The sequence below is a fragment of the Lactuca virosa genome, chromosome 5 (genome assembly GCF_052849685.1).
Source record: "Lactuca virosa cultivar CGN04683 chromosome 5, Lactuca_virosa_CGN04683_v6, whole genome shotgun sequence".
NCBI lineage: Eukaryota > Viridiplantae > Streptophyta > Magnoliopsida > Asterales > Asteraceae > Lactuca > Lactuca virosa.
Genome location: NC_136430.1, coordinates 31190607 through 31215589, shown reverse-complemented (window position 1 = coordinate 31215589; position 24983 = coordinate 31190607).

The following is a 24983-nucleotide window of genomic DNA, read 5'->3' as shown; positions in this document are numbered from 1 at the left end:
TTGGGACCTAGAAACTTCCATTTGAGGAGGTGTAAGGTGCCTATAAATAGGAAGGATGTCTCATTTGTAGGAATCATTAGGAAGTTTCCTAGTAAAGTAGTCGAGTCTTATATAGAAGCTTTATTTCTTACTTCGTAGCATTCCTTATCGCATCTCTTGCTATCTTAGTCATTAGTACATCGTAAGGAAGCATTCCAAGCCTGACTTAGTTGAAGAAGCACTAAGTGGCACATGGTGATTGAGTCATCCCGTGACACGTGGTATCAGAGCCAGAGTTCGTACGAGTAAGAGATCGTAGCAATGGAAGGAGGAAGTGATGTAGCCAACATTCCCCCTGTCGTCGAAGAGAAAGGAAGGAAATCCAGGAGGAGGGACCAATCCGTTGAACCTTTGTCAAGCTTAGAAAACAAGCCTACAAAGGTGGAGATTAGCGTTGGTGAGATCCTTGAGTGGAAGGATACCGTCGATCAGTTCGTTGCAGAGATAAGTAACACGAGTGATGGATTGAAGGAGACCATCAGTGTCATCAAGGAAGAAGTCCTTGAACTTATCAACACCTTGCAGAATGAGTACCGTGAGAAGGTAGCTACACTGGAAGCCGAAGTAAACTTGTGCAAGACAGCAATCGCCCGAGGAGCCGTTGCGAGTAAGTTGCCACACACAGACACACCCAAACCATTGAAGTATGGAGGAAAACACAACCCTAAAGAACTTGACGAATTCTTTTGGTCGATGGAATGCTACTTTAATGCTAGTCAAGTAAAGGAAGACAAGATGAAGGTCGATACGGCAGTCCTTTACCTATGTGAAAGTGCAGCTCTATGGTGGAGAAGGAAGCACAGAGACATTGAAAAGGGATTATACACCATAGACACATGGGAAGAGTTCAAGAGGCAACTTTAGAGACAATTCTTCCCACATAATTCTGAAGACATAGCGATGAAGAAACTTCGTGGGCTAAAGCATAGTGGATCCATCCGAGACTACATAGTCGAGTTCACGAGCTTGATGCTAGAGTTACCCGACATGCAAGAGAAAGACAAAGTATTTTATTTCATGTATGGAATACAATCTTGGGCTTAAAATGAGCTCAAGAGGAGAAATGTTAGAGACATCGACGAAGTTATCGCCGTGGCAGAAGATCTAATGGAATTTCAAAGAGAAAGCACGGTGAAGAAGAATGGTGGGGGAGAACAAACTATGTCAGAACCGGAACCAAAACAAGAAACACCCCAACCTTTGAATATGAAAGGGAAAGCAATCGAAGGAAGATAACAAAGAGAAGAACGGAAAGAGATCAAGTGCTACTTGTGTGATGGTCCTCACTTGATCTGAGACTATCCAAAGAAAAATACCTTTTATGCGATGGTGTTGCAAGAAGAAGAAGATGAAGCACAAATAAGCTCAATGCATTTTCTGAATTCAATATCAAAAGATGAGATAAAATCATCTACGAGGGAAGAAAATAAAGGAGGGAGTCTCATGTTCGTTGAAGCCAAAGTGAATGCAAGGAACACTAAGGCACTAGTAGATTCCGGAGCAACACATAGTTTCATCGCAGAGGAAGAAGCCAAGAAGTTGGGTATTCATTATACAAAGGAGTTAGGTCGGTTGAAGGTTGTCAACTCTCCATCTAATCCGATCCTCAGAGTTTCTCATGGAATACACATGAATATTACAGAATGGGAAGGGACCATTGACTTGATAGTGGTTTCGATGGACGACTATCGCATGGTACTAGGAATGGATTTCCTGGATATGGTATGTCCTTGGTCGTTCGAAAGAGACAACACCATGTGTATAACCAATGGATCAACTTTCCTTATAATTCCCTTGGAAAGAAGAAAGACGAAAGCTCGAAACCTTTCAACTATGAAGATGTGTTATGTGACAACCCGAAATTTCTATCTTGTAAAGTCATTCAATTCAATCAAAAGTCAGACTTGTTTCTGCTATCTTTTAGCTTTGTTAAGGGTCTGTTTGAGTGTTCTGAGCCTAACACATTCAAGGATTGGGTGTTAGGAAGTATCTGAAGAGTTTTGAGCATTCTAACACCCCTATGGTGTACATGCAACCCTAGAAACCTTGGATATATGTTTTGCTATGATACATGCAAATTTGATTTCCAAGGTTCATAAGCTATCTAGCATAGCATGGGGAACTTTTAAACATAAATGCTAGGTGTAGAACATACCTTATGTACCAATTTTGCTAGACCGGGGGTCTTTATATAGTACCAATTTTGCTTGTACAAGGGGTCTTTATATAGTTGTGACACAAGTAGGGTTACACCATGTAAACCCTAATTGTCATGGCTTTCCATATTCCATGATCCATGGGTTTGTAACCTCCATGGACTATCCATGGAGCACCTTATGGGTTTTAGCCCAATTCATACAAACCATGGATCATTAGCCCACTATACAAGAATAGATGATTTACACAATCAACCCCATATATTTAATTAGTCTCTCTTTGATCACTTAATTAATTCCAAATTAATTCTTTGATCAATACTAATTAAATAATATTATTAATATATTAGAGCTTATAGTATATAAATAAACCTTAAGTGTCCTTTCTCTCATTTTGGTCTATCCAAGTATTGCAATGCCATGCAACCCAAATAGAGCATGCCAACCGGGTCAAGTACATACCATAAATATTTATGGACTTAGACACCTTATCCAATAGTCTCCCACGTGGATAAGTCTAATAACTATAACTGCAAGTATGACTTCAGGAACCGATTAGCAATCGTAGCTCTTTCAAGGTCTCGCGGAACTGAGATGATGATGATACGCCATTTAAGATAAGTGATCATATAATCCTTTGTTCTGGATATCAGCCGGACAAATACATGGAACAATGTCTTACTTATTGTCCAGCAGTTTGTTTCTCGATTTCCGATTTGTTTGACATAGAACTTAATCGAACACATCAATTTAGTTATGACCGGGCCCGGTACATAAGTCAACACAAAATCATCGAGGGGCCCAGATATCGCTCCTAATCCAAGAAGGAACGGATAAACTTCGACTCATATGCTTGTTCTACTACTTGTTGAATTATACACAAAGGCACGTTTTATAACATCGAGTTACCAATGCGTTTTCGTATAATCAATGTATAACCAACTCATAGGCAACAACTCATATCTCTAGGTTTGAAGACTTATATGATATTACCGCCTCACGATTACTCGAGATAAATTCCATGAAGTGATACAAGTGAGTGTGGGTTGAATCCAATACTCAGAACTTATGAGCACTCATGAGTGTTGTAGCAACACTTTGCTATGTCCAACATCTTAGACATCTACAACCAACTTCATGACATTCTTGATTCATATCTACTTCCAACATATGACCGACTGTGGAGAATTTGAATAATTTGATATATTATAACATAATTATTCTGGAAGTCAAAAGATGCAAAATGAAATAATTTGAAAGAAGATAGCAACACATTACTTATAAATAAACAACAACTTTTATTTATCATCAAATGTCAATTACACTTTACAAATTTGAAAGCTATCTAACTACTAAAACTAATATCATCCTTCAGCCCTATGTGCCTCGCTTGCTGGAGATGCTTAACCCTACCCAGTCCCTTCGTGAGGGGATCTTCTGGGTTCTCATCCGATGATACCCTCTTTTCCACGAGGAGTCCTTCTTCTATTCGATGTCAAATGAAATGGTATTTTATGTCGATCTGTCTGGATCTCCCGTGATCCCTTGGTTCCTTGGCTAAGGCAACTGCACTTTCACTATCACAGAAAATATCCATAGGCTCCTTTATAGCTGGTACAACCCCAAGGTCTCCAATGAAGTTCTTTAGCCATATAGCCTCCTTTTCTGCCTCGCTTGCTGCTATATACTCTGATTCGCAAGTTGAATCAGCCACTATCTCCTGCTTGGAAATTTTCCAAGAAATTGCTCCTCCGTTTAGGGAAGAGACCCAGCCTGACTGAGAGCAGAAATTATCCCTATCAGTCTGAAAGATATAATCACTATACCCTACTACTCTCAAGTCATCAGTCCTACCGAGGGTAAGGATCCAATCTTTAGTCCTTCGTAGGTACTTAAGAATATTCTTTACCGCAATCCAGTGTGCCTTGCCAGGGTTCCCCTGATATCTGCTGACCATGCTTAATGCAAAGGCCACATCAGGACGAGTACAAGTCATAGCATACATGATCGAGCCTATAATGGAAGCATACAGTACTCAACTCATCTTAGCTATTTCAGCCTCGGTACTCGGGATCTGAGTCTTACTCAGTCTGGCGTTACTCTGGATAGGTAACTCTCCTTTCTTGGAATTCTACATGCGGAACCTATTCAGCACCTTATCCAAGTAGGTACTCTGACTAAGTCCAATTAGTCTTTTACTTCTGTCTCTCAAAATTCTTATCCCTAGGATATAGGCAGCTTCTCCAAGGTCCTTCATAGCGAAACACTTCCCAAGCCAGGACATATAGACAGGACTCATCTTCGCTCCTCGAAAAGCCAAACTCTTTGACTTTCTCATCGAAAAAAAGATTCCATCTGCGAGGTGCTTGATTTAATCCATAGATGGATTTCTCAAGCTTACACACTCTATTAGGGTACTCTGTACTGACAAAACCCTATGGATGACTCATGTGAACATCCTCAGCCAACTTCCCATTGAGGAAAGCGGTTTTGACATCCATTTTCCATATTTCATAGTTATGAAATGCAACAATGGCTAACATAACCCTAATAGACTTAATCCTTGCTACTGGTGAAAAGTTCTCATCATAATCAACTCCCGAAGTTTGAGAAAAGCCCTTTGCAACCAATCGTGCCTTAGAAGTGTGCACATTACCAATCATGTCGGTCTTCTTCTTGAAGATCCATTTTGCACCCGAATGTGTTGCGACCTGGTACATTGTCAACCAAGTTCCAAACTTGATTGTCATACATGGACTGTATCTCGCTGTTCATAGCCTCTTTCCATTTAGTAGCCTTAGGGCCTGCCATGGCTTTCGTGTAGCTGTTAGGTTCATCCAGACTTACTAGTGTGTTATCAATGATAAGTGTATCACCTTCCGCAGTAATATGGAAACCATAGTAACGCTCAGGTGCATTCCTAACTCTTGTGGAACGCCTCAGAGGTATAGACTCTTCTGTCTGATCAGCAGGAGTTTCCTCCTCAGGTTGATTGCTAGGGTTTGAGGTTCCTTCACCACTTGACTCTTTAATTTCTTCAAGGTCAATTTTCCTCCCACTGTTTCCTTGGCTTATGAACTCTCTCTCTCGAAAGACTCCTCTCCCTGCTAAAAAGACCACATTATCACTGGGTCTGTAGAAGAGGTAACCAAAGGATCTCTATGTGTAGCCGATGAAAATACACCTCTCACTTCCAGGTTCGACCTTTTCGTGAGTCTCGCGCCTCACGAAATCCTCACAACCCCAAATCTTGATGTGGTCCAGATTGGGAACTTTTCCAGTCCACATCTCATGAGGTGTTTTCGCAAACTTTTTGGTAGGGACTAGATTAAGGATATGGGTGACAGTCTCTAAGGCATACCCCCAAAATGAGATTGGTAACGAAGCTCGACTCATCATGGAACGAACCATATACAACAAGGTTTGATTGCGCCTCTCAGCCACACCATTCAACTGCGGTGTCCTGGGAGGTGTCAATTGTGAGACAATCCCACATTCCTTAAGATAGTCAAGGAACTCCGTGCTAAGATACTCACCACCTCGATCGGATCGAAGCATCTTAATATTCCTGCCCAACTAATTCTCCACTTCCTGTTTAAACTCCTTGAACTTTTCAAAGGTTTATGACTTATGCTTGATTAAGTAGACATATCCATATCTACTAAAATCATCAATAAAAGTCACATAGAAACAGTTAGCATCCCTTGTGGCGGTTCTGAAGGGTCCACACACATCAGTGTGTACAAGATCCAACAAACCTTCACCCCTGGCACAAGTACCAGTGAAGGGTGACTTTGTCATTTTCCCAAGTAAACAAGATCCACAACTATCATATGATTTTAGGTCAAACGACTCTAAGACACCATCCTTTTGGAGTTAGCCTATTCGTTTCTTGCTTACATGTCCAAGACGACAATGCCATAATGATGCTTTATCCAAGCTAGAGGAAGAATAAATACATAACACATTATTTACTAGGTTATCTAGAACTGACACAATTTCATACACACCATTACAAGGTAATGCTTTAAAATAAAGAACATTATTAAAGAAAGCATTAATACCACCACATTCATTATCAAACGAAAAGTTAAAACCTTGTTTGTACAAACCATGAAAGGAAATAATATTTCTTGCCATTTCAGGCGAGTAACAAAATTTATTAAAATCTAATGTTAACCCACTACTTAGCAACAAAGAATAAACTCCAACCTTGGTGAGAGATGTAACTTTCATATTTTCCATGATCAAGTTTATCTTCCCGTGCTCTATATTCTCATTTCTTCTTAGTCCCTACAAATCACAACAAATGTGAATACCACAACCTGTATCAAGGACCCAAGAATTAGAATAGGGTGAGTTATTAGAAAATATAGTGTAAATACCTTCATGGTTGGGTTTCACTTTCCCATCCTTAACATCTTGCAAGTACTTTGGGCAGTTTCACTTCCAGTGCGACTTTTCATGGCAATAGAAGCATTCAGCCTCTTTAGGGTTAGCAGAAGGAGTGACGAAACCTTTCTTGGTTCCACTTGAAGACGAGCCATCAAGAGAATTTCCCTAGGTACCCTTCGAAGGGCTCTTCCTCTTTTTGCCTTTGCCTTTGCCCAATTGCCAAGACAGGGGCCGCGGTAGGAGTAGGTGTAGTAACAACCGACTTACCTTTAAGACCACTTTCTGCACTCTTCAAAAGTCCTTGAAGCTTGCTGAGTGTGACTTCCTCCTTGTTCATGTGGTATGTCATTTGGAATTGATGATAACACGAAGGTAAGGAGTGCAGTATGATATCAATTGCCAACTCCTCTGGGAAATTCACATTCAGTATTAACAAACGGTCCACATACCTTTGCATTTTCTGTGTGTGGCCAGTGATGGGTGCTCCATCCTTCATTCGGGTTATTATCATGGTGGAGATGATTTCATACCGCTCTTGACGAGCACTCTGATGGTAGAGGTCCATCAAGTCCTGGTGCATCTCAAAAGGGTAGTAGTCCTCACAGGACTTTTGGAGCTCGGCTGTCATTGTGGCCAACATGATGCACACCACTTTGGTAGCATCTCTCTCACGTGCCTGGTATTCAGCGATCTCTTCTAGAGTAGCAGACGACTCAAGTTCCTTAAGCTCCTTGTCGAGGACATATTCCTTGTCCTCATACCGAGTGACCATCCTGATGTTCCTGATCCAATCCATAAATTTAGATCCATCAAAGATGACTCTCCCACAAAGGTTCATGAGAGAGAAGGAGCCAGTAGGGTTTGAGCCAGAAGCAGTATTGTTGGAAGACATCTGAAAAGAAGAAAGACAAATTTAGATTAGATATAAAGATAATCCTTAATAACACACCCAAATGTAATATTAAGGCTACGACCCAACACAATATTTTATAACTTAGAAAAGGGATGCTGTAATCCAAGCTATAAAATATTTTAATGTAGGTGAATGACGATTCACCAATTTCCACCATGAAAAACGAAATAGATTATTAGGTTTTAATTGGTTTTGAAACTCCTAGATTCTTTGAGATTCTTTGAACTTCTCAATGGCATGTTTCAATCTCGAGTGTGCCCTTCAATTTTTGTGACTGGGATGCCGAGGATCACAAAACAAGGTGTGAAGTAACCATGCAAATTACTTGGTGTTCTTAATGTTTATCACTCAATCGATGTGCCGGTTAACCACACGCGCTCTACCGACCTATGATAAACTTTAAGCCACCCTTTGCCTACCTTGTTAAGTCCAGGTTAGTGTGCCAGTTAACCACACAAGCTCCACTAACGAATTAATCAAAGTGCAAAGTGTAATTTCATGGGTTAGCACCTTATTCACATTTTCCTAAAGTAACTAAGATTGTGAATTTATAAAAAAAACATTTAGTTACTTTACATTCATCATACTTTTAATGAGGATTAAATTCATTGTCCTACTTGTTCGGCTAATGTGACAAACCGTCAAACTTTGGTCAAATTCAAAGTCAACAAGTCAAAGTCAAAGTCAACAAGTCCAACGGGTCAAACATAACTAGTACTTCTATGTTAAAAGTTATTCTATGAAAATGTGCCTTTGTATGTCAAGGATTCAAGTGTCTTGGAGAATCTATGTATTTATCAATGTGAAACCCTAAGAAGGGAGTTAAACGCATCAAAACACGACTATGGACCCTTTTGGGGACTTAATATGATCATAAACAATGACTAAATGAGTTCACAAACCTTGCATAGTGAAGATAAACGCTAACAAAGACTACAGTCAAATCTCTCCCAAATCTCTCTCAAAATCCCCCTCAACTTTTTATAGTCATTCGGGTCATCCCGACCCTTAACTTGGCCAAAAACCACTCAAAACGGGAAGTTTACTTGAAAAACAGCCATTTAGGGCCGAAACCCTTCTTAGGACCGAACCCTCTTAGGACCGAAACCTCTCAGGAGCGAAACCCTCTAAGGACCGAACCTTATCTTGGGACCGAACATGCTGAAGAACTGAGCCTCATAAACAACCAAAATGAACCGAGCCTTCAGTCCATTTCGCTTCCCTCTCAACTTCGGACCAAAACCTCCCTTTCGCTTCTTCGCCTGCTCCAAGGACCTTCGGTCCCTCCCGCTTCGGCTCCAACAGCCTTCGATTCGGATCACTGGCATACTCTTGGTTCCTTCTACTTTGGGTTCCTAAGCACCTAAGACCGAACCTCACCTTCGGTCCTTAGCCTTAAGGACCGAAACCTAGCCCCTTTCGCTCCTTATTCCCGATTTTCCACCACTTTCGCTTTTTAAGCCCGTTTTTGACGATTTTGAATGGGATTTTTCACCAAATTCATATTTTTAGTACTTTAAACTCCCTAAACTTATATTTTAATCACATCCCAAAGATTTATTATTTATAAATCAATATTTTACATTAAAGAAAAGGGTTTAGGATATTTTATGTTACAAGTGGGTCAAGTGTGCCCACTTGCCTCCTATGTGTCAGTTTCTCATTGGTCCAATCTTATCCCCATCACACACACCAATGTAAACATCCCTTTACTCTAGCCACTTGCTCCAGCAATCCTTCATATAAAGAAGTACCTGGGTATTTCCTTGAGCATTTTTCTTCACCATCAAACACTTATACACTTCTTAACCATCAAGAGAGCCTCTTTTCTCTCAACTTCCAGCCACACTTTTGAAGTGTTCTTGAGTTATTTAATCACTTATTGGTAAGTATTTCCTTATAACTCAAGTGCTATTACATGTTTTCATAACACTCTTGAATCATCTACACACATATTAACACGAAATCATTCATAGGATCATCCAAAAACTTCGTGTGTTCATCAAGTGTTCTCGACTTGAAACTCATCATCTTCAACCTTCCATCCTTCAAAAAATCACATAAGGTGAGTTCATACCCCTACATATTCCAGTTTTCTTTAGTTTTCAGGGGAGAATACAAGTTAAAACACCAAAAACTTAACTAAACTCAAACATCATCTTTCAACAGAAAAGTTGAGTTCTATTCACGGACTATTTTGACCATCTTAAACTTAATATCTTTCAAAACTGTTTCATATGAAAATAATTCAGGTTTATACATTTAAAATGACTACTTGCACATCTCCATACGATTTTTACAAAACAGCCTATCATTTCAGAAACCACTTCGGACCAGTCTGTGAAGTTGAACCTTTTTACACAAGTTAAAGGTCACTAAAAATCATGGTAAATATTATGAATAAAACAGACACATTTTCTAGACCCTCAGAGTTTACGTATCTAAATTTCAACCTCAGATGATTTTTCTATAAATTTTTCCAATAGCAGGAACAGAAAAGTTAAAAACTATAAATAGTTAACAATCCTATTTACACCTTGTAACTTGCTGAGCAAGGTGTGTAGTATTATTTGAATACATGTATCTGATAGTACATATTATTTACCTTAGTTTAAAGGTATGAATCATATACAAAGAAGTACTACCACTACAAATAATTATAATAAATTTTAATAAGTAAAGTTATGTCTATTATACACCCCAAACAAACATGCTAAACTATAATAGGTATAGTTAGGTTTCACATACGATACAAACATTATGATAAACTATAATAGGTACAGTTTATGTTTCCTTTACATTTCAAACTCATTACAAAACGTTTTTCATATAATCGGGGTACGAATACAACGTATCGGGTTTATACAAAAGGTTTTTCATATAAACGGGGTACGAATACAAAGTACCCAATTTATACAAAAGGTTTTTCATACAAAAGGGGTACATCACAAAGTACCGGGTTATACTAAAGGGGTACATTACAAAGTACCGGGTTATACTAAAGGGGTACATTACAAAGTATCGGGTTATACTAAAGGGGTACATTACAAAGTACCGGGTTATACTAAAGGGGTACATTACAAAGTACCGGGTTTATACTAAAGGGGTACATTACAAAGTACAGGGTTTATACTAAATGGGTACATTACAAGTATCGGGTTTTTACAAAAAGGGATACATTACAAAGTACCGGGTTTACACAAATGGCTTTTATGGTAATAAAACTACGTATACTATTTTGAGTATGGTAATTTCCTTACAAAAATGTAGTCTTAATACATTAAAGGTTACAAGCTATCTTTTTGAAAATACAGAACCTACCAGGTTAAGCGTCATCACTGGCAAAGTGAGGACATCTTCAAACTAGTTTTCCTAATAGCAAAACTACATAATTGTAAACTAAGTATGGTATTTATACTTACATATATCGGCTTTGGTTCAATTAAGGCTATAACACACCTTACGGAAAATATAGGATTTTCTGGAAACATCAGAGACTTAAGAACCACACAAAAAGGGTTTTATGAACATACAAAACTACATATGCTATTTTAAGTATGTAAATTTACTTTTGAAAATAGTGTCTTAGTAAATACGTTGTAGATCCGTTCAATCTAAAACTTTACTAACATATACATACCAAGAAATCGCACCAGGAACATATTTTGCTTACTAATCTTTCGAATTTTGAAACGTTCTTTAAAAACACGAGAAACACAGATATATTTTGGTCTTAAGACTCAAAGGCAACATTCCACTTTTCCAAAGAACAAAAGGACATATCTCTTTTACAACAAAAATGCTTATGAACTCACCAGCTTTAATGTTGATACTCTTTCAAACTACTTGTATTCTCAGGAAATTAGTAAGTCAAGTATGCATACAGGTTTCGAGAAGACGGAGCATCATAGTGCCAAGTATTATTTTTGTTGTTTACTTTTGGAAGTTAAACTTATGTAAATCAACTACAATGTAAACTATATGTTATCAATGAAATGGTTGTTGTAGCTTTGATAACTATTGTACAATTGTTGTGATACTGTGCATGACGTCCTCCGCCCCCGAACGTTTCCGCTGTTCCGGTTTGGGGGTGTGACAGCTAACGACCCTCCACTAGTAAAGGAAGCGGTGGGTGAGAGTAGACACCCATTAAGCTGCCATTTTATAGACAACAACCTTATACCCCCCTTATAGACCGACTTCGTGAATGAGGCCTACTAACGGTAAAACGACTTTTTCTTATACATATATAATAATTATTAAACTTGTAATATTATAAAGTATAAGGGTTGAATTTTAACTTTTAAAATTCTAGGGATTGGAACTAAAGTTTTTTCAAAGTGACTTTACATGTTCCAAAACTTGAGGGCAAGTTTTGTAACTTTCAAAACCTTTCATCTTTCATAACTTATGAGTTAATGGATTAATAAAATGAGAGACTTTTCATTTTATGTAACCTATGTGTTTAATAATGGACTTTAAAAGAGTGACTTTTGGTAATCCATAACTTGAGGACAAATTATGGATTCCATTAAAACACATCAAGATCAAGAATTAAACTAACAAGAAAGTTACAAATAATTCCTACGATCTTCTAAACTCATAAGTTCATGAATGTGCATATCAACAATTTCAAGAATCATAAATAAACCATATAAAACTTGAAATTTTGATAATAGCCATTGAAAATGGATTAGCATAACCATTACACCATCTAAAACAAGTTTTTATAACATCAACACAGTTTAGGGTAATGTTTCTAGTCCATTTCCAGCAGCAAAACTCGACAATCTCCATTTAAAGGCTCATACTCGTTGAGTGCACGAACCTACTCGACGAGTAGGATGAATTAACTCATGGACTCGTCGAGTCCCCCATGGACTCGGCGAGTTCATGCTGCAGAATGCAGAAAACTGAGTTTTTTCAACAAGTTTGCATCAAGTATCAAATAAGATACCACTGAAGAGTTTTGAGCATTCTAACACTCCTATGGTGTACATGCAACCCTAGAAACCTAGGATCTATGTTTTGCTATGATACATGCAAATTTGATTTCCAAGGTTCATAAGCTATCTAGCATAGCATGGGGAACTTTTAAACATAAATGCTAGATGTAGAACATACCTTATGTTATTTGGATTCCTTGAAAACCTTATGAGCCTAGCACCTCAAGTGTGATGCCTCAAATGTCTCACACAACACCACAATACTTGGAATAACCATGAGAGAAGTTCACTAACACCTCAAAATTGGCTAGCCCTCTTTCTTGCTTGTACAAGTACCAATTTTGCTAGACAAGGGGTCTTTATATACGTGTGACACAAGTAGGGTTACACCATGTAAACCCTAATTTTCATGGCTTTCCATATTCCATGATCCATGGGTTTGTAACCTCCATGGACTATCTATGGAGCACCTTATGGGTTTTATCCCAATTCATACAAACCATGGATCATTAGCCTACTATACAAGAATAGATGATTTACACAATCAACCCCATATATTTAATTAGTCTCTCTTTGATCACTTAATTAATTCCAAATTAATTCTTTGATCAATACTAATTAAATAATATTATTAATATATTAGAACTTATAATATATAAATAAACCTTAAGTGTCATTTCTCTCATTTTGGTCTATCCAAGTATTGCAATGCCATGCAACTCAAATGGACCATGCCAACCGGGTCAAGCACATACCAGAAATAGTTATGGACTTAGACACCTTATCCAACAGTATCTACTAGAGTTCATTGTGCACCATTGAAGCCGAAAAACTCCATCACTTGGAGTTTACGGCCGTAAACTAGAGCTTACGGCCGTAAGCTCTTGTTTGGCCGTGAACTCCAACCTTAAGTGTGATATTCCTTCATTTTCCTTCACTTCTCACACTTCCAATTCAATAACACTCAATTCTCTCTCAAGTATCATCAAGAACACTTCCATTTCTTATCCACTTTGTAAGTGATTCTTCCATTTATAAGTTGATATCCTTCTTGATCTAGTAAAACCCTATGATTTCATCAATGGATTCATATCTTTTTGGGTTAGATCTTCAAATCATCAAGAACACCAAGAACACAAAATAGTTTCTTTGAGCCGTGAACACCCCTTCAAGCTTCCAAATCGTAAGCATCCTTCCCATCTACTAGATATCCATTAGAAGCTCTTGAAATACGTCCAAGAATCAACCATTTTAGCTTGAACATGAAGAGTTTACGGCCATAACTTCTCCCTTGGGCGTAAACGCTTCTCATGATCTTCATTGGCCGTGAACATTAATGTCCGTGAACTCCTTTGGCCGTAAACATCATGAGCCGTAAACACTTAAGTGTGGTCGTGAACTCCCTTAACCCAATCATATGTGATTGATGCACTCCATTGTGAGTGATTCCTAGTTCCTAGGGATGTTTCCAATACATGATTCGTTGTTATATACACTAATTATATACATATATGTGTCATTATGTGCTTATTAGGATCTGTTTGTGCTCGAGACTTCACTTGACACTTAGCATCCTATATCAATCTTACATTCGAATCACTAAATACAGGTGAGTTCATACCCCTAACTTATCTTTTAAATGATTTTAAATGCTTTTATGGGGGGGATACAAGTAGAAAACCATATAGTTATATAATCAATCACATGTGATTTATAACTATCAAAACAATAGATTTCTTATACTTCAAACTGTGTTATCAAACAAACTATTTCAAATCATTTCATAAATTGACATCAAGTCATCAATAACCATTCAAATGGATAAAACTCTTTTATATAATAAAACTCTTTATCGTTTTACAAAACTCTTTTAAACTTATATATTGTCAAAATCATATCTATATAGATATAGTTATATAAATAAGGTTGAAAGGGCTTAGGACTGATAACTCGCTTTATTTCCTGTTCCTTGTTTTGTTGTGGACTTAGGGTATCGGTTGTTTGTCCGAAGGTAGTTTGAATCTTAGTTATATATTATGTATATGTATATAGATATAAAAGTACTTACAATCAGTTCAACACCTTTGGGTAGCAAAGGTGTACAAACATGAACAGTTAATCAATTACAGAGCTTACTAGTAAACTATAATAGGTATAGTTTAGGTGAACAATACTTACTATTTCTAGAACAATGAAACTTACAAGAGTCAGTTCATACATGAGTCAGTTCACACATAAAATAACAAGAACATAAAGGAAGATACAATAACAAGAACAGAAAGGAACATACAATAACAAGAACAGAAAGGAACATACAATAACAAGAAACAGAAAGGAACATATTGTTCGATATAGTGTCTAAGTCCATAACTATATTTGGTATGTACTTGACTTGACCCGGCATGGTCCATTTGGGTTGCACCTCACCCGAACAATTTATGGATAATCGTTTGAGAATACTATAAGTTATGATTTATTAATATATTATAAGTCCTAATATATTAATATAAAGTCATAATATTTAATTAGTGTCGATCTATAATTAATTTAGAATTAATTTAGAGATCAAAAGTATGACTAATTAAATATGGGCTCTTGTATTTATATAGTGTGGGCTAATGCTTATTTGGAATGGGCTAGGCTTGCATGGAAAGTCCATGGATACTCCATGGAGCTTTAACCCATGGATCTCATGGAAATGAAAAGACATGGGTATTAGGGTTTACATGGATGTAACCCTAATCCACCACACTATATAAAGGAGGCTTTGGTTCTTGAAATTGCACTAGTTGATGTGTGTAAACCAAGAGGGCCGATTTCAAGAAGTTTGTGACTATTATCTCAAGTTTCCAAGTTTGTGGTGATTTGTGACTTCCATTTGAGGCATCCACATTATTGGTGCTAGGCTCTAAAACTCCAAGCAATCAACTACTACTACAAGGTAAGTAATTCTACTAGTTTTATTTGATTCAAGTATCCCATGCCATGGTAGTTAGGATAAGAACCTTGGAAAAATAATTATTTGCATGTATCTTAGTCAAACATAGATCCAAGGTTTCTAGGGTTGCATATACATCATAGGAGTGTTAGAATGCTCAAAACCCATCACATATATCCTTTTACAAGAACAAGATAACATTAATGTGAATCTACTTCACAGCTTAGCAATATACTTGTTAAGTTGCGTTTTGTAATCAGAGTCTCCTGGACGGAGAGCAGACATTCTGTGTATAGATCTATACGGGACTGACAAGCCCGCATCCCGACTGTTCGCTACAGTTTGGCCGGTAAGGCCAAGGGTTGACAAATGTCACATCAGTTTCGACGCCAGTAGGTTGTTGTGTTAAACACTTGTCAATCAGTATGTGTCACACCCCCCAACCCGAACGGCGGAATCGTTCGAGAGCGGATGACTTCATGTAGTATCGTAACAGTTGAATACATAGTAAAGAAAGTAAACCAACCATCATATATATAATTTAAAAGTTACATCGTTGAATAATACTTGTTTCAAAACAAATTACAATATGATGATAAAATGAGTTTTAAACTGACGCCTTAGCGTCACTTCTCCAAAAGCTGAAGTTACCTGTATTACTGAATCCCTGAGAAATACAAGTAGATTTGAAAGAGTAGTTCAGCATTTAAGCTGGTGAGTTCAAAAGTATTTAATGTTAATGTTTGTATAAATCTGAATGAATTGTTTGTATATGTTTGAAAACTCCTAGAAAATCCTATATTTCCTACTAGTATAAAAGTAGTCTTCTGCCAAGACCCAATTGATTTGAATGTTTGCTTTTAGAAATCCAATGTTTTTCCATAAATATATGGTAGTTTAAAAGTTCCAAAACTGAAATGCATAAGTGTTTTTCATGCCTAGAATAGTAGATTTATGTATGTAGAAAATCACTAAGGCATTTGATAACCCCGTAAATCAACGTGTTTTTAATACTCCATGTGAGTTTTATAACCATGCTATTGACCCAGACTGCCCGTAGCAACGTTCTTCAGGCGTTGGAATGTTATGACGATTGTCACCCCAGACTTGCCAGTCTAACTGTAGCTAACAGTTTAGGTGCGGGATTGTCAATCCCGTATAGATCTATACACAAGAATCACGCTCTCCCTACAAGAGATTATGGTATATAATACAAGACTTTAACTACATACTTGAAAGTACGTGAAGTTGAATATCTCACAAAACTTAGTATCAAATAGATTTACGGATGAAAAGTCCATTTGTTCTTGTATATGAAAGTATTCCCTTGATATAGTATTTATAGTATGTGAAATCTCATGAATATCTAGTAAACTATACATATTATAGTTTTTCCAAAAGTGTGATTTGTTTGTATATAAACCCTAGTGTAGTGTCGACTTTGTATGTAAAGTATAACATTTGTAATAACATTATTGAACATTTATGCTCAATATATAAACAAAGTGTTTCATATTTACTTAACAACATGTTTTATCCCAAAAAGGACCAAGTGTTCTCGTGATATGTTGTATGTGAATGCTTTCGTATGATAGTTATCAATCACATAAGATTGATTATAACAAAAAGTATAACAAAACATTTATGTTATTCACACGAGGATAATCGTGTGTTTACTTGTATTCCCCCTCTTAAAAGTGTATAAAAGCATTTATAAAGCATTTGAAAAAGTAGTTATAGGGGTATGAACTCACTTGATAGATTGAAGAAAGTGAGACGAAAACCGAGCAGAACTTTGACAGGAGAAAGTGGATTTTTCGGGATTCTCGGGAATCTCGGGAGTGTAAAACCTTCCTTCAGAACTTGGATGTGAAGATCGGGGCTTCGGGGGGTTAAAATAGGGCTTAGAGAGAGTATCGGGAGTGGGAGAGTAAGAGATGAGCAACCAAACTCGGCTGACCCTCGATTTCTATTTATAGGGTGAATTTTCTGAGTTCACCTCGTGAGTTTCTAAAATTCACCTCGTGAACTGGCTCACCTCGTGAGTTTCTAATATTCACCTCGTGAGCTCGATACGTCATTGCGTTCGTCATGGCCACTTGCCCTGGAAGACGTCCATCATCTGCTCACCTCGTGAGTTTCTAAAATTCACCTCGTGAACTGACACAGCCTTGGGGTTTGCGCCCCGAACTTCAGAAATTCATATCTCTCGCATATGAGCTCCGATTTTGACGTTCTTTAAATGCACGCGTAGGTGAGATTATGCTCTACAACTTTCGTTTAGACTTCATCGGCTAATTTTGAATTTATTTTTAATATTATATTTTTAACAGGCCGGGACAGGAAAAGTCCGTTAAAAATCCATAACTTCTTAATCTGATGTTCGTTTTCTTCAGACTTCTTACCGTTGTAATACCATTGATGAGATCTTCGATTCTCGTTTAGGTCATGTTGGCAAAAAGTCGCTCGATCTCTATTTCGAGTTTTTAGCTGTCTACTGCTACGTCCGAAACTTCGAAAAATCCTAACTTTCTCATACGAAGTCAGATTTGGACGTTTTTTTCACGTACGTTTACGGTTTAATGAAATCTATAACTTTCATTTGGATACCCAAGGATAAAAGTTATTGTATTCAAACTTCGCGTTTTACGTTCAACAGTATTGACGGTCTTGCTGTGTATCTTAGGTTGGTCATAAATTCTTTGTTATAATCCGGATTTTAGTGTTCTTTATATTTCTGAAAACCTTGACATGATAACTATCTTTTTAGGCAACCCAATAGAGACTTTTGAACATTTTATTTTTGATGCAAATTTCATTATATCAAAAGAGATTACAATTCTTGACTTTTTAGGTCATTACATTGATTCGAAATATCGGGTTGTCACAGTATGGTTATAACCACATCACATTTTAACCTTAATTAAAACAATTAGTTTTAAGGTAGTTAGTGTTTTCATTAGTGACGTATTACAACATTACTGTACAATGTCATTTTCCCATTACATTCATATAATGATCTTCTCACATAAAAGTTAATGTAAACTATTTTCTGGTAATAGTAGTCATATATTTGGGAAAACACTCACTTTTACAAAGGAACAAACATACAGAACAGTCGGGTCTTGGTAGAAGACTACTCTCTATTTTAGTAGAAAACATAGGATTTCTAGGAAGTATACAAACTTTACATCAAACATTTACAAACTTTACATCAAACATTTACAAACTTTACATCAAACATATACAAACACTTTCATCAAACTTATACAAACATTTGACACTAAATTACTTATGAATTCACCAGCTTAAATGCTGATCTACTCTTTCAAAATAACTTGTATTCTCAGGTTACCAGTAGACAGGTACACTGGACCAGGTTTTGAGAAGATAGAGCACATTCGAGACTCGTCTTTTATTTTGATTCATATTTTGGTGTCTTTCAAACTATACACAGAACACACTTGTATTAAATTATACTATTAATGCAATGGATGATGTTGTTGCTTGTTTTACTGTTATGCATTGTTATGATACTGTACATGACGTCCTCCGCCCCCGAACGTTTTCGCCGTTCCGGTTTGGGGGTGTGACAGTTCGGTATCAGAGCTTTGTTTATAGTGAATTGAGTATATCAACCCATAAAAGATATACAACTATAAACACATCGGGATTAAAATACTCTGACCAAGAGTTTATACTTTTAAATATTAAAATATTTAACTAAAGTATACATACAAGCATTCATACTAGGATCAGTGTCATACAAGAACAGAACAAAAGTATTGCGGTTATCGGACAGCACAAGTAGGCTTGGGGACATATAATCAGATCTGGGAGTGATATAGCCTGATCAACTATATCTTTCCGAGAAGTGATTAACATGTGCCTAGGAATGGTTGTGGTGTTGCAGCAAGTCTAAAAACTTACCAACACTACTAAAATGAAAACTTTAGAACAAAACATAAACTTAAAATACTATAGGAGTATTTTGTGTTACTATAATTACTTATGTGAAAACTAAAAGGTCTTTACTAGTATGTCAATAGTTATTGAGTGGATACGTTAAGGTTATATGTGACTAGGGTGTCATAGACTTAGAATTTGTGATCTTTGCTCTACTTCCTGTTCCTTGTTTGGTTGTGGACTTAGAGTTAGGGTCACTTATTCGAAGGTCTATTCTATTTTTGTCACACCCCAAAACCGGAACGGCGGAAACGTTCGGGGGTGGAGGACGTCATGTTCAGTATCACAACAATGCAAAGTAGTAAACAAGTAACAACATCATCCATTGCATTAATAATATAATTTCATACAAGTGTGTTCTGTCAAGTTATATAGACACCAAAAATATACATCAAAATAAAAGATGAGTCTTGAACTAGCTCCATCTTCTCAAAACCTGGCACCGGTACCTGTCTACTGGTGACCTTAGAATACAAGTTATTTTGAAAGCGAGTATCAGCTTTAAAGCTGGTGAGATCATAAGTATATTAATGTATGTATTTGTATGAAAGCGTTTGTAAGTCTGTAATTGAATAAGTTTGTAAAAGTTAGTAATTGTTTGAACTCCCCTAGAAAACCCTATGTTTCCTACTAAAAGTAGCCTTCTAGCAAGGCATCTAGTATCTGTGTGTGTCTCTTGTAAGAGTGTGTATTTTCCCAAATCTGACTATCATTAACCAAAAATATAGTTTTTACATTATTGTTTATTGTGTGAATATCACAAAGTGAATGTAAAGGGAAAATGAAATAGTACTGTAGTGTTGTATTAAGTAACTACTGCTGTACTAACTACCTTAAACCAATTGTTATTTAAAGTACCATGTGATCGGCATGTATCCTGCTACCTACTCTATAGAAAAACGACGATGTAAGACATCATAAGAAATGACGTTTGGCACCCGTAGACTTGCAAGTCCCACTGTAGCGAGCAGCAAGGTGTAGGATAGTCAATCCAGTATAGATCTATACAAAAACTCATACGCTCCCCACTTAAGGAGATTCTGGATACAAAACAGTCAGACAGGTAGTGCCATGCCCCGTTACGTGGCTCACATAAATGTAGTAATGTTATAGTATATGTATGTGCTAGCTGTATTGTGTGTTCTCTCCCTGTCTAGCATGTATTGTTTGTTTCTCATCATAGTATTCTATTGTTTGTTTCTCATCTTGGTATCTATTGTTTGTTTCTCATCATAGTATTATATTGTTTGTTTCTCATCATAGTATTCTATTGTTTGTTTCTCATCATAGTATCTATTGTTTGTTTGTTATTGACTCATGTATGAACTGACTCATTGTATATTTCACTGTTCTAGTAATAGCATTAGTATTTCCCTAAACTATACCTATTATAGTTTACTAGTATTGTTGTTTGAATGTATGAGCATGTTTGTATACCTTTGCTACCCAAAGGTATTGAACTGTATGAAGTAACCTTTTACATCTATACACATATACATGATATATAACTAGGATTCAAACGACCTTTGGACAAATAACCTGAATACCCTAAGTCCACAACCAAACAAGGAACATGAAGTAAGGTGAGTTATCAGTCCTAAGTCCTTTCAATCCTACTTATATAACTATATCTACATAGATACACAAAATATAAGTTAAAAGAGTTTAATAAAAGTATTTGATTTGAAAAAGAGTTTATAAGACAGTTTGAAGTAAAACAGTTTGGTAACACAGTTTGAAAGTAAGAAATCCACTTGTTTGGTAGTTATTAATCACATGTGATTGATATAATAACTATTATTGTTCAACTTGTATTCCCCCCCATAAAAGCATTTAAAAACATTTAAAAGGTTAATTAAGGGGTATGAACTCACCTGTAGTGAGTGGTTTGGATGAACGGATGTTATAGGATGCTAAGTGTCAAGTGAAGACTTGTACACACACAAGGATCCTAGTTAACATATAATAACACATATATGTATCCAATTAGTCATTAAACAACTAATTAACCAAGTTTAAGACATCCTAAGACATGTAAAACACTTGATTTAAGTGCTATAAGTACTAAGGATTGCATCTAAGGGTGGTAGGACCTTGCATTTGAGTTTAGGGTTCAAGGGTAAACTGCTTTGGAGTTTACGGTTTTGTGACCATCACCCCTTGAGTTTACGGTCGTAAACCCATGAGTTTACGGCCGTAAACTCATGCTACTTTGACCATTTTGTGTTTTGAATCTTTAAAGATCATAAGAAGCATTCATACTTCATGTTTAAGCCTTAGGAAGAGATTAGGGCACCATTTGACTCCTTTGTGGAGTTTACGGTCCTTGGACCATTTCTCCTTGGGTTTACGGTCGTAAACCCATATGGTTTATGGTCTTTTTGATGTTTAAGGTCCTAAGCACTTTAAGGTTATGTTCTACACTAGTATCCAAGGCTTGGTAAGGGACTAGGGCACACTTTGGCCCCTTTATTAGGGTTTACGGTCCAAGAACATCTTGGACCGTAAACACCTTTGATCTTGTGTTTCTTTGGTGTTTTGTAGATGATTAGGAAGTGTAAGAAGTCTTATAACAAGCCTAGGTAAGAGTACTTACTATGTAGAAGCTTGAAAAGGTGCTAAAAGTCCAAGAACACTAGTGTGTGTTCTTGGTGTTCTTGGTGAAACTTAAAGATCTACACATTTAGAATGATTTCACGGATGGAATCATGTAAGATCACTAGATTAAGTAAGATATCAATTTATTAGGGCTAGAAACACTTACAAAGTTGAAGAGCAAGAAGAAAATTCGGATGATACTTGAGAGGATTTAAATTTTGGATCTTGAAAAGTGAAAAAGTGATTAAAATGGCTAAGTGCCATATTTATACCTTTGGGGTTTACGGCCGTAAACACCTTGTTTAGGCCGTAAACTCCAAACTCTTGGAGTTTTGGGACATTATTGCTACAGAATAAACCCTAGGGCATCCTCTCTCCTGTTATCTCCTGAAGTACTAGGCTTTAGAACACTCAAACTGACTCTACACAGCTCAAAAGTTAGTAGAAACTGTTCTGACTTCTATTGAATTGAATGGTTGTACAGAATAGAAATTTTGGGTTGTCACATCATCCCCCCGTTAGAGGGAATTTCGTCCCAAAATTAGAGTTTAAGCAAATAAGTAGTTACAAATAACTAAGTAAAAAGACGAGGATATTTCAGTTTCATCTGATCCTCTCGTTCCCAAGTGAATTCCGGTCCTCGCTTGGCGTTCCAGCGAACCTTCACTATCGGGATACGGCTTTGTTTCGTTTGGTTGACCTCCCGGTCCATGATCTCTACAGGTTCTTCCACGAAGTTGAGGCTCTCGTTGATCTCGATCTCGTCGAGTGGGATTACAAGAGTCTCGTCGGACAGACACCTTTTCAAGTTCGAGACGTGGAAAGTAGAATGTACGTTACTGAGTTTGCGCGGTAAGTTAAGTTTGTAAGCTACAGGTCCGATTCTGGCGAGAATCTCGAAAGGCCCTATGTACCTTGGATTTAGCTTTCCACGCTTGCCGAAGCGTATCAAGTCCTTCCAGGGTGAGACCTTCAATAGAACACGGTCGCCCACCTGGAATTACAACGGTTTCCTTCATTTATCAGCGTAGCTTTTCTGTCGGTCTCTAGAGGCTTTCAATCGTTCACGAATCTGAACAATCTTCTCTATCGTTTCCCGAATGATCCCCGGACCCGTGAGAGTGCTTTCAGGAACTTGTCCTTTAGCTAACTGGGTATCACCCACCTCAGCCCAGCACAGAGGGGATCTGTACTTTCGGCCATAGAGGGCCTCGAATGGAGTAGTCTTTATGCTCGTGTGATAGCTGTTGTTGTAGGAAAATTCGACAAGGGGTAAATGAGTATCCCATGCTTTTCTAAATTCGATCACACAGGCTCGCAACATATCTTCCAAGGTTTGGATAGTCCTCTCACTTTGTCCGTCGGTCTGTGGATGGTAGGTTGTACTCATGTCCAGCCTAGTTGCTAGGGAACTTTGTAGCGACTGCCAAAACCTCGAAGTGAACCTATTATCTCTGTCCGAGATAATGGATATGAGAACACCGTGCAGTCATACAATCTCCCGAATGTAGGTTCTTGTAAGCTTCTCCATCTTGTATGTTTCTTTGATAGGCAGGAAGTGTGCGGACTTGGTCAATCTATCGACGATGACCCATATGGTATCAAGTCCACCCGTTGTCTTGGGCAACTTGGTTATGAAGTCCATTGTGATCCGCTCCCACTTCGATTCAGGTATCTCCAGTTGTTGGAGTAATCCTGACGGTTTCTGGTATTCGACCTTGACCTTGGCGCAAGTAAGGCATTTACTCACGAAGGTAGCAATCTCTGCTTTCATGTTAGGCCACCAGTATAGCTTTTTAAGATCCAGATACATCTTATCTGAACCTGGGTGGACGGAATAACGAGTGTTGTGTGCCTCATTCATGACCAAGTCTCTAAAACCACCAAGTTTCGGGGTCCAGATACGATCCATGAGATAATAAGCTCCGCCACCCTTAACCTCCAAGTTCTTATCCATCCCTCTCAGGGATTCACCCGCCACATTTTCAGGTTTCAAAGCGTCGAGTTGAACCTCCTTAATTTGTGTGGACAAGTGTGAATGGATAGTCAAAGTCAAAGATTTGACTCTACGACCAGAATATTCTTTCCGACTTAGGGCGTCAGCCACTACGTTGGCTTTACCCGGATGATAACGAATTTCGCATTCGTAGTCATGGAGTAGCTCGACCCGCCGTCGTTCTCTCATGTTGAGCTCTTTCTGGTCGAATATATGTTGTAGGCTTTTGTGGTCAGTAAAGATAGTGCTTTTTGTACCGTACAGGTAGTGTCTCCAGATCTTCAGAGCAAACACAACTGCTCCTAGCTCAAGATCGTGGCTAGTGTAGTTGACCTTGTGTGTCTTTAGCTGTCTCGAGGCATAGGCGATGACCTTACCTCGTTGCATCAGAACACGGCCGAGCCCTTGATTTGACGTATCGCAATAGACAACGAAGTCTTCTATCCCTTCGGGGAGGGATAGTATTGGCGCGGTTCACAAGGCTCGCTTGAGCATTTGGAACGCTCTCTCCTGCTTCTCTTCCCAGTCAAAGGCCACACCTTTCTGGGTCAGTGTTGTAAGAGGTTTTTCAATGCGGGAGAAGTTCTGAATGAACCTGCGATAGTAGCCAGCGAGGCCTAGAAATTGACGAATTTCTGTAGGCTTCTTCGGTGCTGACCAGATCTCAATGGCCTTGATTTTGGAAGGGTCCACGTGTATTCCCTCTTCGCTAACCACGTGCCCTAAGAATTCGACTCTTCGGATCCAAAATTCGCATTTCGAGAACTTCGCATAGAGCTTCTCCGAACATAATGTTTCTAAGACTAGTCGCAGATGTTGACTATGTTCCTATTTACTACGAGAGTAGATGAGTATGTCATCAATGAAGACGATGACGAACTGATCCAAGTAAGGACGACACACCCTATTCATTAAATCCATGAATACCGCGGGCGCGTTTGTTAATCCGAACGGCATCACTACGAATTCGTAGTGCCCATAACGAGTTCGGAAGGCTGTCTTCGGAACATCCTCCCCTAGCACTCGTAGCTGGTGA